General features: G+C 54.2%; 1 protein-coding gene across 1 annotated transcript in view; it reads left to right on the top strand.

Annotated features, from left to right (window-relative positions):
• The first annotated feature begins 10,275 nt into the window (after positions 1 to 10,275).
• The window catches only part of LOC139237843 (asialoglycoprotein receptor 1-like), an 81,692-nt gene continuing 74,657 nt past the window's right edge, over positions 10,276 to 17,310 (top strand). The window contains exon 1 of the mRNA XM_070867068.1: positions 10,276 to 10,670. The gene's annotated coding sequence lies outside the window, so the exon portion shown is untranslated. The remainder of the gene's footprint in view (positions 10,671 to 17,310) is intronic.

Below are 17,310 nucleotides of genomic sequence, written 5' to 3'. Positions count from 1 at the left end.
AAAGGACCTGCGTAATCCACATGGATGCGAGATCATGGCTTGGCGGGCCAAGGGGGGCTTCCCTGGGCGCATTGCCCAGCTGGGCACACGTGTTGCACCTGTGAACACAAAGTTCCAGGTCTGCACCTATCCCTGGCCACCAAACATGTGACCTGGCAATTGCCTTCATCATGACAATGCCCGGGTGCTCATTATGGAGTTCTCTGATGAACATCTCTCTGCCCATCTGGGGCATGACTACTCGGTTTCCCCACAGTAGGCAATCAGCCTGAATCGAGAGTTCATCCTTGCGCCTGTGAAATGGTTTGAATTCCTCAGGGCATGCCCCATACGTGGCTGCCCAGTCCCCATTAAGGACACATTTCTTGACTTCTCTATTTGTCCAGTCTTTGATCTGATGGGCTGTCACGGGTGAGCCTTTGCTTTCGAAAGCTTCAACAGCCATGACCATCTCAGCAGCATGCTCGGTAGCCCCCTCAATGGTGGCTAGTGGGAGCCTGCTGAGTGCATCGGTGCAGTTTTCAGTGGCCGGTCTGTACTGAATTGTATAGTCACAGGCAGCTAACGTGAGTGCCCACCTCTGTATGTGGGCCGATGCATTTGCATTTATGGCCTTGTTGTCGGCCAAAAGGGACGTTAGGGGTTTGTGATCTGTCTCCAGCTCAAATTTCCTGCCAAACAGGTACTGGTGCATTTTTTTTTACTGCATATACACATGCAAGCGCTTCCTTTTCTACCATCCCGTAGCCCCTTTCTGCCTGGGACAGACTTCTGGCGGCATAAGCTACCGGCTGTAACTGACCCTCGGCATTGACATGCTGCAACACACACCCGACCCCATAGGACGACGCATTGCACGTTAACACAAGCTTCTTACATGGGTCATATGGCGTTAACAGATTGTTGGTGCATAACAAATTGCGTGCTCTATCAAAAGCCCTTTCCTGGCTGTCCCCCACAGACCCATTCGCGACCTTTGCACAGGAGCACGTGTAGCAGCTCTAACAGCGTGCTCAATTTGGGAAGAAAGTTACCAAAGTAGTTCAGGAGCACCGTCATGTTACAGGATCTGGGTGTTCTCTGGATCGCTTCCGTTTTGGACTCAGTAGGTCTGATCCCGTCTGCTGCTACCCTCATCCCCAGGAATTCTACCTCTGGAGCTAGGAAGACACACTTCACCTTTTTCAGTCTCAGCCCTACCCGGTCCAGTCTGTGTAGTACCTCCTCCAGGTTGTGGAGGTGTTCTTCAGTATTGCAACCCGTGATGAGGATGTCGTCTTGAAAAACCACCGTCCTTGGAATCGACTTCAGGAGGCTTTCCATATTTCATTGAAAGATCGCGGCGGCCGAGCGAATCCCAAATGGACATCTGTTGTACTCAAACAATCCCTTGTGTGTCGTGATGGTGGTCAGCTTCTTCGACTCACTCGCCAGCTCCTGGGTCATGTAAGCTGAGGTCAGGTCCAATTTTGAAAAAAGTTTCCCACCGGATAGCGTCGCAAAGAGGTCCTCTCGGTAGCGGGTACTGGTCTTGGAGTGACACCCGATTGATGGTGGCCTTGTAATCACCACATATCCTGACCGGCACGATCGGGCTCGCCCAGTCACTGAATTCGACTGTCGAGATGATGCCTTCCCTCAGCAGGCGGTCCAATTCGCATTCTATCTTTTCCCGCATCACGTACGGCACCGCTCTGGCCTTGTGGTGTACTGGCCTGGCGCCCGGGTTTATGTGAATCACTACCTTTGTCCCCATGCAAGTGCCAATGCCAGGTTGAAATAATGAGTCAAATTTGTTCAGAACCTGTGAGCATGATATTCGCTCCACAGAAGAAATTGCATTGACATCGCCCCATTTCCAGTTCATGACAGCAAGCCAACTCCTCCCCAGTAGTGCGGGACCGTCTCCTGGGACAATTCAGAGTGCAATCTGATCTCCAAATCTTTGTGGGTCTACCACAACTACCGTGGCGCTGCCTAGCACCGGAATGATCTCCTTTGTCTATGTCCGTAGCTGTGCGTCAATCGGCAATAATTTTGGCCTCCTGGCCTTAGACGGCCTCAACATATTGAACTGTTTGATACTCATCAGAGACTGGTTGGCCCCCGTGTCTAGCTCCATTGATACTGGGATGCCATTGAGGAGCACTTTCGTTCTGGTGTATGAACTGTATATGTGCTCCACATGAACTCGCTGAACTTCAGCTTCCAGCGATTTCCCCCAGTATTCATTTGGCCTCGTAGGGCTTACATCGAGCCCGTCCTCCTCGTACATCAACCTGGCTGCAGGCTTCCTGCACATACGCGCCAAGTGACCGCTGACGTTGCAGTTTCTGCAGGTATATTGCTGATACCTGCAAGTTCTGGCTGGGTGTTTGCCTCCACACCTCCAACATGAGCCATTGTTGGAAACAAAAGATCCATTATCAGTCGATCATCCCTGACTGTCTCTGTAACTGTCCTTGACAGGTGTTGCTGGCCCCATTACTGGCCGCATTGTCCCTTGCGATGGCGTGAATCGCCGTTCAGCTAGCCATTGTCTCTGTTGAATTCCCCCTTTGGGTTCGACTACATGCTCGGGCATGTCCGATTGCCCCTGTCTGCCTGGAGAACTGTGTGCCGTGTTAACAATGTTGACTCCCTGTCCATTTGCTGCATTTATGCCAAGATTTTTGTCAAACATCATTCTGGTCTCTTCCTCTTCTGAGATAAATGTCTGGGCCATCAAAGCCGCCTTTTCCAGGGTCAAGTCTTTGGTCTCAATCAGTTTCCTGAAAACCCCAGCGTGCCCGATGCCCTCAATAAAAAAGTCTCGCAGATCTCCACTCTGCATACATCTGGAAACTTACATAGGCTCGCCAGTCGCCGGAGATCTGCCACAAAGTCTGGAATGCTTTGCCCTTCTCGCCGCTGGTGTGTAAAACCAGTGTCTCGCCATGTGCATGCTTCTCGCCAGTTTAAAGTGTTCCCCGATCAACTTACTGAGCTCTTCAGAAGTCTTGTCCACCGGCTTCTCTGCCGTTAGAAGGTCCTTTGTCAGGGAGTACGTCCTGGACCCACAAACCGTCAGGAGATGAGCCCTGCGTTTGTCGGCTGAATCCTGTCCCAGCCATTCCTTAGTGACGAAACTTTGCTGTCGTCTCTCAATAAAATCGTCCCAATCATCACCAACACAGTACCTCTCGTCTGTGCTGCTAGTGGCCATGCTCACGTGGTTTAAATCCCAGTTTCTCGTCGCCAATGATATGTCCTTACTATACAGTATAAATGCACACGAGGCCCATAGGGGTGAGAGAAGGTCACTCTGTGACCAGTGACCTTTATTAGCCAGCACTGAAGTGATGAAGGTGGGTGGAGCTTCCCCTTTAATACATTAAAGTCCAGGCTAGGAGTGTCTCCCACAAGTTTACCATTTAGGGTCAATGTTCTCACGGTGTACAACTTAGGTCAGTTTATACATGGGTTACAAATGACAGTTGAATACATGACATGGTCTCTGAGGCATACAGGAGGGCGGGTATCACTACAGCCCTGTAAACCATAAGCTTGGTGCCAGATTTGAGGGTCTGGTCTTCAAATATTCTCTTCCTCAGGCGGCCGAAGACTGCGGCTCCTCCCTCCGGCCGCTGGTCTCATTCAACTGCGGAGCCACTGACAGGCACGTGGTGCGTGCAATGGCGGCAGCCACTCTGGCCTCTCCTCCCTCCACGAAGTGGACCTCTGGCCATCCAATGCCTGCCCTCAACCTGGAGCTAATACCTGGGAGAGAGAAGCATCACCTCAAACCTCCCACCCCCACTCTCCACACCTCGGATCTCTCACCATCTCACCGAAGATCGCCTATTTCCACCTCCGTAACATTGCCCATCTCTGCCTCTGCCTCAACTCATCTGCTGCTGAAACCCTCATCCATGCCTTTGTTACCTCTAGACCTGACTATTCCAACACACTCCTGGATGGCCTTCCACATTCTACGCTAGGTGATCCAAAGCTCAGCTGCCCATGTCCTAACTCACACCAAGTCCCGCTCACCCATCACCCCCTGTGTTCGCTGACCTACATTGGCTCCCGGTTAAGCGATGCCTCAGTTTCAAAATTCTCATTCTTGTTTTACAAATCCCTCCATGGCCTCGGTGGTCGTGCCTTCTGGTGCCTGGGCCCCAAGCTCTGGAACTCCCTCCCTAAACCTCTCCACCTCTCTGCCTCTCTTCCCTCCTTCAAGACGCTCCTTAATACCTACCTCTTGTGGTCACGCGCTAATTTCTACTTCTGTGGCTCAGTGTCAAATTTATTTGTTTTGTCTTATAACACTGCTGTGTTTCACTATGTTAAAGGCGCTATATAAATACAAGTTGTTATTGTGAGAAGGTGCAGCTTTTCTTGTGTAATGTTTCGGTGTGTTCTTCACTCTCTTCACCTCTCCTGAGAGATGCACACAGTGTCTGATTGAGACTGGCTGCTCCAGCAGACCCTGGTAACAGTATCGTTCCGTCCTCCCGAGGCTGCAGTCCAGAAGATAGCGGAGAACCTTGCTGAGGAACAAGACCTTGAAGTCCCCTTTGCCTCTGGCACCACTGGCCACGCCTCAACCACCCCGTCACTCACCCTCATCCCAACACTCAGCCAGGGTCACCCGGTGGAGGGGGACAGAGGGTGTAGATGGGGTATTGACCAGACACGGAGCACAAGGAAGGCCCACAATGCAGGTGTGGGGACGAATATAAGAACATAAGAAATAGGAGCAGGAGTAGGCCATACGGCCCCTCAAGCATGTTCTGCCATTTAATACGATCATGGCTGATCTGATCATTGACTCAGCTCCACTTCCCCATCCGCTCCCCATAACCCCTTATTCCCTTATCGTTTAAGAAACTGTCGATCTCTGTCTTAAATATATTCAATGTCCCAGCTTCCACAGCTCTCTGAGGCAGCGAATTCCACAGATTTACAACCCTCTGAGAGAAGAAATTCCTCCTCATCTCTGTCTTAAATGGGCGCCCCCTTATTCTAAGATTATGCCCCCTAGTTCTAGTCTCCCCCATCAGTGGAAACATCCTCTCTGCATCCACCTTGTCAAGCCCCCTCATAATCTTACACGTTTCGATAGATCTCCTCTCAATCTTCTGAATGCCAATGAGTAGAGGCCCAACCTCCTCAATCTGATGGTAGTGGAGTGGAAGTGTGAGACATGTCAGGCCCCAGCTGCAGATCATGCGGAGGACGATCTCACGGAGAAACGGGTGTCAGCGGAACATCAGACACGTGTGGCCCTCTCCCGACACGTGCAGCCAATGGCGGGCGAGCGGTGGAGTTCCGCTGCTGAGCACCAACATCTGGGAGGTTTCAACAGCAGGAACATCTGGAAATCCGGCCGCCCCCCCGCTTCACAGCAAATCCAGACACGTCAGTCAACTCAACGTGGAGGCACCCAATGAGAGGCTGCAGGTCTCAGGGGAAAGTCTGCAGGGGAACGTGCCAACTGGTTTGCAAATTTACAGGCCACCGTTTTATGGGGACTGAAGAGCATTTGGTCGACTCTCTTCCTGGGATGTGAGCATCTTTCTGCTTCCATGAGGTCCCTTTCTCATGTATCGCTGATCACCAGAATCCCATTGCCAGTACCAGTGCAGAATCTGGTGTGTGTTACACAGGGACTGTGGTACAGGGGCTGGGGTACACAGAGGCTGGGGTACAGGAACTGTGGTACAGGGGCTGTGGTACACAGGGGCTGTGGTACACAGGGGCTACACAGGAGCTGTAGTACACAGGGGGCTGTGGTACAGGGGCTGGGGTATTCAGGGGTGTAGTACACAGGGGGCCGTGCTACACAGGGGCTGTGGTACACAGGGGCCGTGGTACACAAGGGTCGTGGTACACAGGGGCTGGGGTACACAGGGTCCGTAGTACATAGGGGCCGTAGTACACAGGGGCCATGGTAGACAGGGGCTGCGGTACACAGGGGCTGTAGTACACAGGGGCTGGGGTACACAGGGGTTGGGGTACACAGGGGTTGGGGTACATGGGGGCTGGGGTGCACAGGGGCTGTGGTACAGGAACTGTGGTACACAGGGTCTGTGGTGCAGGAACTGTAGTACACAAGGTCTGTGGTACACAGGGGGCCGTGGTACACAGGGGGCCGTGGTACACAGGGGCTGTGGTACACAGGGACCGTGGTACACAGGGGCTGCAGTACACAGGGGCTGGGGTACAGTGTGGCCGTGGTACACAGGTGCTGCTATACACGGGGGCTGGGGTACACTGGGGCCGTGGTACACAGGGGTTGTGGTACAGGAACTGTGGTACACAGAATGTGTGGTACACAGGGTCTGTGGTGCAGGAACTGTAGTACACAGAGTCTGTGGTACACAGGGGCCTGTGGTACACTGGGGCTGTGGTACACAAGGGCTGTTGTACACAGGATCTATGGTACACAGGGGGCTGTGGTACACAGGGGCTATGGTACACAGGGGCTATGGTACAGGGGCTGTGGTACACAAGGGCTGTGGTACACGAGGGATGTGGTATATGGGGCTGGGGTACACGGAGACTGTGGTACATGGAGGCTGGGGTACACAGGGGCTGTGGTACACCAGGGCTGTGGTACAGGAACTGTGGTACACAGGGGCTGTGGAACACAGCAGAGCAGGTCTCCAGTCGTCTTGGGTAATCCTTGCCACTGGACCAAAACCTAGCTCTGTCAAGCCCGTGTGGTGGCTGGTGTGCAACAGTCACCACACGTTAAAAAAATCCACACATAGGAATCTTCCACCCTTCAAGATTTAGTTCGGACCTAGAATTTTTGGTCCATCATTGAAACACCTGTGAACTTTTTGACGTGGAAGCAAGTCATCCTTCGATTCGAGGGACTGCCTATGATGATGATGATGATGATGATGGTACACAGGGACTGTGGTACACAGGTGCTGAGGTACACAGGGGGCTATGGTACACAGGGGCTGAGGGGCCGTGGTACACAAGGGCCGTGGTACACAAGGGCCATGGTACACAGGGGCTGGGGTACACAGGGGCTGAGGTACACAGGGGCTGGTGTACACAGGGGGCTGTGGTACACAGAGGCTGAGGGGCCGTGGTACACAAGGGCCATGCTACACAGGGGCTGTGGTACACAGGGGCTGGGGTACACAGGAGCTGTGGTACACAGGGGATGGGGCACACAGGGGCTGGGATACACAGGGGCTGGGATACACAGAGGGGCTATGGGACAGGGGCTGGGGTACACAGGGGCTGTGGTACACCGGGGCTGTAGTACACAGGGGCATTCTACCCGCTCCCCTCTAAGGCCTTTGACTCTGCAGGACCAGGGTGCCAAGGAGCCCATGGCAAGGAGTCAGCCTGCCCATGGACGGTGTTGGAGAAGCCTTAACTTCTCTGTTCTCTCCATGGATGCTATCTGACCCACTGTGCGTATTCAGCATTTTCTGTTTCTTGTATAAATCAATCAGCTGTCCATGGATGTACCAAGCAAATAACCGAAGCCTTTCATTGGTGCAACGAAGGTTCACTAGATTGATTCCCAGGGTGAGAGGGCTGTCTTATGATGAGAGATTGTGTAGAATGGGCCTATACTCTCTGGAGTTTAGAAGAATGAGAGGTGATCTCATTGAAACATACAAGATTCTGAAGGGGATTGACAAGGTAGATGCTGAGAGGTTGTTTCCCCTGGCTGGAGTGTCTAGAACCAGGGGCTACAGTCTCAGGATAAGGGGTAGGCCATTGAAGACAGAGGTGAGGAGGCATTTCTTCACCTCAGAGGGTTGTGAATCTTTGGAATTCTTTGCCCCAAAGGGCTGTGGATGTTGAGTCTCTGAATATATTCAACTCTGAGATAGATAGGTTTTGGAGTCTCGGGGAATCATGGGATATGGAGATCGGGCGGGAAAGTGGAGTTGAGGATGATGATCAGCCATGATCTTATTGAATGGCGGAACAGGTTCAAAGGGCCCAATGGCCTACTCCTGCTCCTATTTCTTATGTTCTTATTGCTGAAACAAGCGATTTCAGCTCCTGCCCCATGGATAGCAGCTGGAGAAGGCTGTGCAATGTTACTGAGCGGCAGCAGTCCTGAAGGCCCAGGGTACTCAATGGAATACTATGGTTACACGCGGCCTGCACACTGTCCCTACCTACAGGAAACACATAGGTTTAGGCTCCCTGAATATTCAGCTCGATTCCAACCCGCCTCACTTCATTCAGCCAATCAGTGCTCAGTGTCGAGATACCTTCCCGTCAAGGCAGCCCATGTCCCGCCAATATCTGACCCACAACGGCAGGTCTCAGGGTGGTCCTGAGTGACCAGGGCTACCCTCTGGGGTCAGGGCCTCTGCAGAATCCCAGGGGAGAGAGGAACAACTATAGAGTAAGTTCTGGCTGACAGTTCCCCAAGTGAATGGAAGCAGATGGTTGATTGCCTCAGTGAGCGTGGGTAAAATCACGTGCTGGCATTTACCAAAGGAATCATCCAACGTACTGTCAGCATCTCCGGTGCCGCCATTAGCCTGGAGTTTTCCTGCAACACAGGCCAGCCAACATTGCAAGGAATGAGGAGCAAAACCCCAGGGTACAAATACACCCGGGCCTGTTGTTAGGCCCAGACTGGGTGCTGTGCAAACAGTGCGCGGCCCAACCGAGAGGCGAGAGGCCTAACTGAGGGGCCCGACCGACAGGCCCGACCAAAAGATCCAACTGAGAAGCCTGACCGACAGGCCCAACCGACAGGCCCAACCAACAGGTGAGACGACTGACCGAGGGATCCAACTGAGAAGCCCAACTGAGAGGCCCAATCAGCAGCCTGGACCGAGAAGCCTGACCGTCAGGCCCAACGGACAGCCCTGACCGACAGGCCGAACCGAGAGGCCCGAGGCCTGTCCACAGGCAGCGCGCACATTGCAACTGCCGAAAGCCAGCCAATTGTTCGACCAGCCACGGCCTGCAGGTAAGTCCTGGAATGGGTGGGGATGTTTGGAGCGGATAAATTCATCACCTGAAGAATAATTACTTGGGTATCACATTGCTGAATGCCAAGACAGGAGCAAAGGAAGGGAAGCTCTAACCAGCTGATGCAGCATGTCAGTGCTGTGTGAAGGACACCTCCCCTCCCACTGGGGCATTTAGATCCAGGCGCCAGCTCAGGGAGAGGCGGTTAATCGAGAGCAGGACACTCCCTCGGCAGGCGAGGCTCCCAATGGCAGTGCGCGCCTCGGACATTAACCCTTTGGTTCTGGAACCTTCCTCGGCGCACTCAGGGGAAATTGGGTAGCGTGTGAAGAGATGCTGATGATCAGTGGGGAAATGGAAGTAGTGAGTCTGAGAGTGAATGGCCCGATGGGTAAATGCACCCCCCCCATGGTGGGTGTAGCGAGAGAACATCAGGTCCCTGATTCTAGATCTGGGTCTCTGCACTATCCAGGTCCCAACATCGTACACTGTTTCAACTGTCATCCGATTCTTTTCCATCCGATCCGGGGTAGTGGGCGTCGCTGGCAAGGCTGGCATTTATTGCCCATCCCCAGATGCCTTGTCCTTGAACCGCTGCCGTCCGCGTATCGCAGGAGCTCACACAGGGGTGTCTGGGACGGAGTGCCCAGTGCCAATGATCAAATGGCAGGAGGGGGCATGGGGTGTGACATGGAAGGAAACTTGGAGGTGGTGGCAAGTGTGATCTATTCTTCAACACATCACTAACACACACCGAATGGCCCCAATGCATCGCGGGTCTGAGCACGGGCCAGCCCACACTGCGATATGTGTGCGCACAAGGTCCGAGCAGCAGAGCTGGTCTCCAGTCGTCTGGGTTAACCTTTGCCACTGGACCAAGACCGAGCTCTGTCAAGCCCGTGTGGTGGCTGGTGTGCAACGGTCACCATACATTAAAAAAATCCACGCACAGGCATCTTCCACCCTTCAGGATGTAGTCCGGGATCTGGGATATCAGGTCCTTCATTGAATCACCTGTGAACTTTTTGACGGGAAAGCAAGTCATCCTCGGTTCGAGGGACTGCCTATGATGATGATGGTTGTAGCCACTGCAGAGGCTGCATTACCGCGGTGGTCCACTGGGGGGAGCGGTAGGTCCCGAGGGGCGCTCTATATTACAGTGGCATTGCCATGACATTGCTGCCCCTTGCCCCTCTCGGGGGTCGTGGGTCTGGGAGGGGCTATCAGTGTAAGCTTGGTGAGGTTTGCCAGTGAGCACCTGGCTGTCGGGGTGAGGGAGGGGCTGGCCCCAGCCTGCCAAGCCATGCAAGGAAACTTCAGTCCATCTTCAAGCTTATCGCTTGACAACTGGCAGGCTAAGCCAGCAAAGGAGTGTGTCGGAGTTGTCCCAATCCCGAGAGGTCAGGAAGTCGTTGCGAGGGGATTGAGCTGTGTAACAGGCGGGTGCGGCAGCGAGTGGGAGGGGCAGCAGACAGCTGGCAGGGGGCACAAAGGAGGAACAGGGGTTTGGTGACTCAGCCTGCAGCCAGATCGGAACCAAGCCTGTGTGAAATTCTTTGTTAATGGTCGGACTGGACGTGGTCATGTGCAAAATAGCAGTCATCGCCTGAGGAGCTTCCCATCTGATGCTAAGCAGCCCCTCCTAATTCACACTCGGCGAGCGGGAGAGAGCTGGACTTCAGTGTGTGAGTGCTCAGATACACCGGTGTAAAGCTGTAAGTAAAACATAACTTTAAACACAAGTTCTAACAACGCACAGCTTTCGAAAACAAAATGCAATAATTCGGTTTGCAACTTTGAATGTGTGAAGGAAGTATTTGACTGAGGTAGGTTTTCTCAGCATCCTGTCTCGTTACTCAGCCTGGAGTGTGTGGGGTTCCAAAAATGAAAACCAGTTACTTTATGTCTTCCTGACTGTACAATCGCATTTATATTAACAGTCGCAGGTAATGTCAGAAACTGCTCTAACTTACATGTGCTAACATCTTATAAAATCGTTCTCCTGTTCACACAGGGATGGGCAGAATAGTACTAATGTTTAAAGCAGGCTGGAGCTATCAATGGGATCGAACGCTGCAGTTACTGGTCTTTAGAAGGGAATGAGTTTGTTTCATGCAGGGTTGACTTTCTCTGGCTCCGTTTTCTGAGTCTGACTTGTTGGGAATAAATCTGGCACATTGCCCGCGATATCCCGATCTGTGTTTCCACAGGGCGTAGATATCCCACACACTCCCCGCGATATCCCGATCCGTGTTTCCACAGGGTGGGAATATCTCGCTACAACCAGCACTCTGACAGTAAGGAGCTGTGTTTCTCAGCGAGGGTGATTGGTGATGTGCAGCCTGATTAGATTGGATAGGTGGATGAGGGAGAAGGGATTGAGGGGTACGCGTACCGGGCGGGTGAATGTGATTGGAACTATTTGCCCATGTGGAGGGTGAATGCTGGCAGGCAGTGGTGGGGCTGAATGGCCTGTTTCTGTCTGTAACCTCTGTATAAAGGAGCCTGGAGATAACAGACTGCGAGCAGCTGCACCATTCCCAGCAAACATTCTGCACAAACACATCTTCGATAAACTCAAGGCGCTGGAAAGAATTCTGGCTGCAGGAGCTGTGCGGGTCAGGAGGGCTTTTTGTCATCCCATTCAGTGCTTGTGGTTCTGACTTCAAGGAGGCCTTTAAAGGGGCAAGTTTTTCTTACAAAGTTGGCACTTTCTTTGCTGGCATCTCAATGCGATGGTCACGGAACAAAGACACTCTGTCACGTTATACTTTGCAACAATCAGCGTACAGCACCGGCACACCCAACCCCGCCTCCCCACGCCCCACACATCCTCCCCCCACTCCCCACACATCCTCCCCCCCACGCCCCACACAACCTCCCCCCCCTCACGCCCCACACATCCTCCCCCCCCCCACACATCCTCCCCCCCCCACACATCCTCCCCCCCCCCACACATCCTCCCCCCCCCACACAACCTCCCCCCCCCCACGCCCCACACATCCTCCCCCCACGCCCCACACATCCTCCCCCCCCCACTCCCCACACATCCTTCCCCCCCCCCCACACAACCTCCCCCCCCCACGCCCCACACATCCTCCCCCCACGCCCCACACAACCTCCCCCCCCTCACGCCCCACACATCCTCCCCCCCCCACTCCCCACACATCCTTCCCCCCCCCCCCCCACACAACCTCCCCCCCCCACGCCCCACACATCCTCCCCCCACGCCCCACACATCCTCCCCCCCCCCACTCCCCACACAACCTCCCCCCCCTCACGCCCCACACATCCTCCCCCCCCACGCCCCACACATCCTCCCCCCTTCCCCCCAGTCCCCACACATCCTTCCCCCCCCCACACAACCTCCCCCCCACGCCCCACACAACCTCCCCCCCCCACGCCCCACACATCCTCCCCCCCCCCCCACGCCCCACACAAACCCCCCCCCGCCCCACACAACCTCCCCCCCCACGCCCCACACAACCACCCCCCCCACACCCTCACACCCCCACCCGTAATCTCACCCCCCACACCCTCCTCCCCCACACCCTCCCCCTGCACCCCCCCACACCCTCCTCCCCATACCCTCCTCCCCCATACCCTCCCCCTGCACCCCCCCACACCCTCCTCCCCCATACCCTCCTTCCCCTGTACCCTCCCCGCCACACCCTCACCCCCCCACACCCTCCTCCCCCACACCCTCCTCCCCCCGCACCCTCCCCGCCACACCCTCCTCCCGCCCTCACACCCCCACACCCTCCTCCCCATACCCTACCCCCTGCACCCTCCCCCCCCGCCCTCACCTCCCCCCACACTCACCCCCCCACACATCCGCACACCCTGCCCCCCCGCCCTCAGCCCCCGCACACCCTGCCCCCCACCCTCACCCCTCCCACAGACCCCCACACCCTCCCCCCCACCCTCACCCCCCCCCCACACACACCCACACCCTCCCCTACACACACCCACACCCTCCCCCCCACCCTCACCCCCCCCCACACACACCCACACCCTCCCCCCTGCATCCTCCCCCGCCACACACCCCCCGCACCCTCCCCCACCCCTCCATGAACCACACCTTTGTGTGAGTGTGAGGGGAGAGCCTCTTTCAGTGACTGGTCCTCCCAGATACTGCAATGAGTGGATGGGGTGTGTTCGGATGCTAACCCTTTGGGAGGCCGAGGGAATTCCACCAAGATGCAGCTTTTGGGGCAGGTTCCCTTTGGGACATAAGGGAATACACCAGGCGGAGTGCCCATCGAAAGATCGGGGCAGGAAGCATTGCACGCCCATCGAGCAGCCTGTCCATTACACGTGTGAGTCACCCCATTACAGGGGTCTCATTCCTCACCCCCTCATTACAGGTGTGTTATTTCCCCGCCCATTACAGGCCTGTCACTCACCGCCCCCCCCACCCATCAGGAGAGACCAGTGGCCATGATGAGGGAGGGCGGGAGGGGGGAATGACAGAATGGGAGACGTGTGGCTGAAGGAGGTGGTGGGGGTAATGTGGAACAGTCCTGTGGAGGGTTCGATACACAAGGGCCAGGATTGCCCACTCAGTTGACTGGGGACGGACAGCCATGGCGGTCAGTGAGGGGGGGTCTGGTCAAAGTGTATTCCAGGTGGAGCAAGAGGGACATCGATTGATCAGAGCCTCAAGTGTTGAGCAGATATCAGTGTATGCGGGGTACAATCCCCCAGCCTGCCCACATGGCCCACCAGCCACAGTATATGGGGGCGGGAGTTCCGAATTCCAGCTCCCTTTGAATGAACAAAGTGCTTCCTGATTTCACTCCTGGTCTGGCTCTCATTTTAAGATTATGCCCCTTGTTCTAGATTCCCCCCACCAGAGGAAATAGTTTATCTGTATCTACCCTATCAAATCCTTTCAACGTTTCAAAAACTTCAATTAGGCCACCCCTCAACCTTCTGTGATCACAGGAATACAAGCCTAGACTATGTAGCCTGACCTCATCATTTAACCCTTAGCCCCGAGTATCATTCTGCCCCCACCTTGAAGGAAGGCCAATCTATCGTTCCTGAAGTACAGGGCCCAGAACTGAACACAGTTTCTCCCGATGGGGTCTGACCAATTGAAGCATCACTTCCTCCCGTTATATTCCAGTCCCTTTGAAATAAAGGCCAACATTCCATTTGCCATTTTGATTCCATTTTGTACCCACTGGCTTTTAGTGATTTCTGTATTTGGACTCTCAAGTCTCGTTGCTTCTCTACAGTTCCTAGTTTCTCGCCATTGAGAAAATATCTTTCTTGGGGCCAAAGGGGATGACCTCACACTTGCCCACACTGAACTCCATCTGCCCCAGCTTTGCCCACTCGCCCAATCTGTCCCCTTTGCAACTTCCTGTGCCTCTCTCCACTGCGTTCCATTCCTTCCTAACTGAGCCGATCTGATCTCGATTGGCCAAGTTAGTTTCCTCAAACCAATCCCCCGCTGTACGGGGGTGGGTTCCAAAGCGAGGGTCTCTCCAGACTCTTTAAAGCACATGTGGGATATTTACTAAAATAGGGAGAGCTCCAGGAGGAATGGGGCGAATCCCCAATAAGGGGATAAGGGGTTATGGGGAGCAGGCAGGGAAGTGGACCTGAGTCCATGATCGGATCAGCCATGATTGTATTAAATGGCGGAACAGGCTCGAGTATGGCCTACTCCTGCTCCTATTTCTTATGTTCTTATGAGTCGGCCGATTGGATCTTTGCAACGCGGACTTGGCTCTCCTTGCTGAGATGGTTTTGAAAGGAGCAGAAAATGTGTTTTAGACAACGTCCTGTCTCCTCGGAGAGAAAAGTCTTCTGGAAAATGATCACATTTAAGCAGAAAACGTGGAATGCAGCAGTTGTTTCAATTATTACAACAGGGCCCCCGGAAAAGGCTCCGAGCCAAAATCGGGCCGTAAATCATCCCAGTGCGGGACCACATAGCGAGGAGGGAGTCAACACAACTGGGCAGGGACCGGCCAGTTCCGGCCCACCCCTGCGGATGCAGCAAGTGTTGGTGCTGCTGTGGTTGAGCCTGTGGTGTGTTGACGATGAATGAATGTGGCAGCTCAATAGTGAAAGATGTTTTGGGCACGGCATGAGAGAGGGGGGCTGGTGACGGACGCTGGGGAAGGTAGAGCTCATGAGATGACCAACCCCCACATCGCCAGTGCTACCCCATCAGCTTGGTGTTGGCAAGTTGCTGAGAAGTGCCGGCACCTTGATTATAATGGAAAGAGCAAAGTCCACAAAAGACCTTCTCAGATTCCTATCTTCATACGAGAGGCAGACAGACAATCTTTAGCTGCCATTTTGCTTTTTCCTCCTCTCTGCTCAGTTAGTTGGGTCGATCGGTGTCCTCACATCCCTCCCCCCTTCACCACTGCCAGAGCTTCCAGTCATACATCGGGTATACGGCACAGAAACAGGCCTTCGGCCCAACCAGTCCATGCCGGCGTTTATGCTCCACTCGAGTCTCCTCCCATCTTTCCTCATCTAAATCTATCAGCATAACCCTCTATTCCCTTCTCCCTCATATGCTTGTCCAGCCTCCCCTTAAACGCATCGATACTATTCGCCTCAACCCCTCCCTGTGGTAGTGAGTGACACATTCTCACCACTCTCTGGGTAAAGAAGTTTCTTCTGAATTTCCTTTTGGGTTTCTTGGTGACTATCTTACATTGATGGCCTCTAGTTATGCTCTTCCCCACAAGTGTAAACATTCTCTCTCTATGCACTCTATCGTTGCACCTCCGCCCTTCCACCTCTCTTCCCAAAACCTCGCTCCCCAGGCTTCGAAATCCTCCACAAAACCCTGCTCTCTGACACGCTTTCGGTCATCTGCCCTGTTTCCCACTCGCCCCGGCCGTCCCACGCCCCTACCAACCCCTCCTCCCTTCCCAGTGCAGAATAAGCGAGAAAGAAAAGAAGAAAGGACATTTAAATAGCATCTTTCACAACCTTAGGGGAGGAGAAATTCGGCTGCTTTGTGCCTCCCGTTAGCGCCTGCGGGGACGGTAACGGGATGGTAATGGGGTGCTAGGGGGTTACAGACCGAGCACGGTGAAATCACCAACACCTGTGAACTGCCCCGGGGGTTTTGCTCTGGCGCTAACACTTACCACCTCGCTCTCTTGCACCCTGTCGATCATGACGCCATCCGGTGCGCAGCGCCCCGTTACCGCCCCGCGTGTGATATTCGGCCCCGCCCCCTGCAGCATCGCCGGGCATCAACAACGGCAGCTGCAGGAGGCGTGGTCACCTCGGCCGGCCGCGCGGGGAGCGATATTTAAAGGCTGTGGCGGCCAGGTAGGGCAAACGTCATTCCTCGCGCCAGCCTGGTGCCTTCGAACTGCTCTTCACCGCTGATTGCTGCGCGATTGCTCTGCCCTCCGCTCTCTGAGAGGCCCGTGGTCTCACAGGGAGAGCAATAAGAATGTCTCAGCCCATCATTGGCCCTCCCTTTAAGCGAGGGGAGGAGCCTGTGAATCCGGCAGCGCTGCATGGGACATTGCTCAGTGCCCTACCGCTCCTGGCCCTCTCACACACACATTACCGCTCTAAAGGATGTGGTTAGCACTTTATTTAATGCTCCACTTCCCTCTTGGAGCGCTAACATTTGAAGCTCCCGCGAGAAGCAAATCATTTACGCCCCGCGACACTTTTGCGGTTATTCAAAAGTTAACGCCCCTTACGGGGCACCACGCAATTTCTAGCCCGAGGACCTCTGAAGGGAAGTCACTATAGGAAACACAGCAGCCCATTTGCGCACAGCAAGCTCCCACAGACAGCTCCAAGAGAATCCAATTTTAGAGATGTTGGCTGAGAGTTAAATATTGGCCAGGACACGGGTAGAAATAATGCCATGGGATCTTTAACACACTCTGAGAGAGCAGACGGGACCTCGGCTTAACGTCTCCTTTAAACGATAGCACCTCCAAAAATGCAGCGCTCCCTCAGCACTGCACTGGGAAGGTCAGCCTGAATTTTGTGCTCATGTGTCTGGAGTAGGACTTGAGCTCACGGTCTTCTGACTCAGAGGTGAGAGAGCTGCCCACTGAGCCACACTGACCAGATGAATAATCTGCAAATGTTTCAACTCTCAGATACACAACAACCAACCATGATACCCGTCGGTGCTGGGACCACTGCTTTTCTTGATATATATTAATGACTTGGACTTGGATGTACAGGGCAACATTTCAAAATTTGCAGATGACACAAAACTTGCAAGTGTCATGTATGTAACCAGCATACTACTGTAACCCTTAGACAATTGTAACCCTCATGTAACCACTACATACTGTACATACTTACTAGAAATGCACACCTTGACCACAGGGGGTGTAC

The sequence above is a fragment of the Pristiophorus japonicus genome, chromosome 24, assembly GCF_044704955.1.
Source record: "Pristiophorus japonicus isolate sPriJap1 chromosome 24, sPriJap1.hap1, whole genome shotgun sequence".
Taxonomy (NCBI): domain Eukaryota; kingdom Metazoa; phylum Chordata; class Chondrichthyes; family Pristiophoridae; genus Pristiophorus; species Pristiophorus japonicus.
This window is presented reverse-complemented; position numbering and strand designations above follow the sequence as displayed.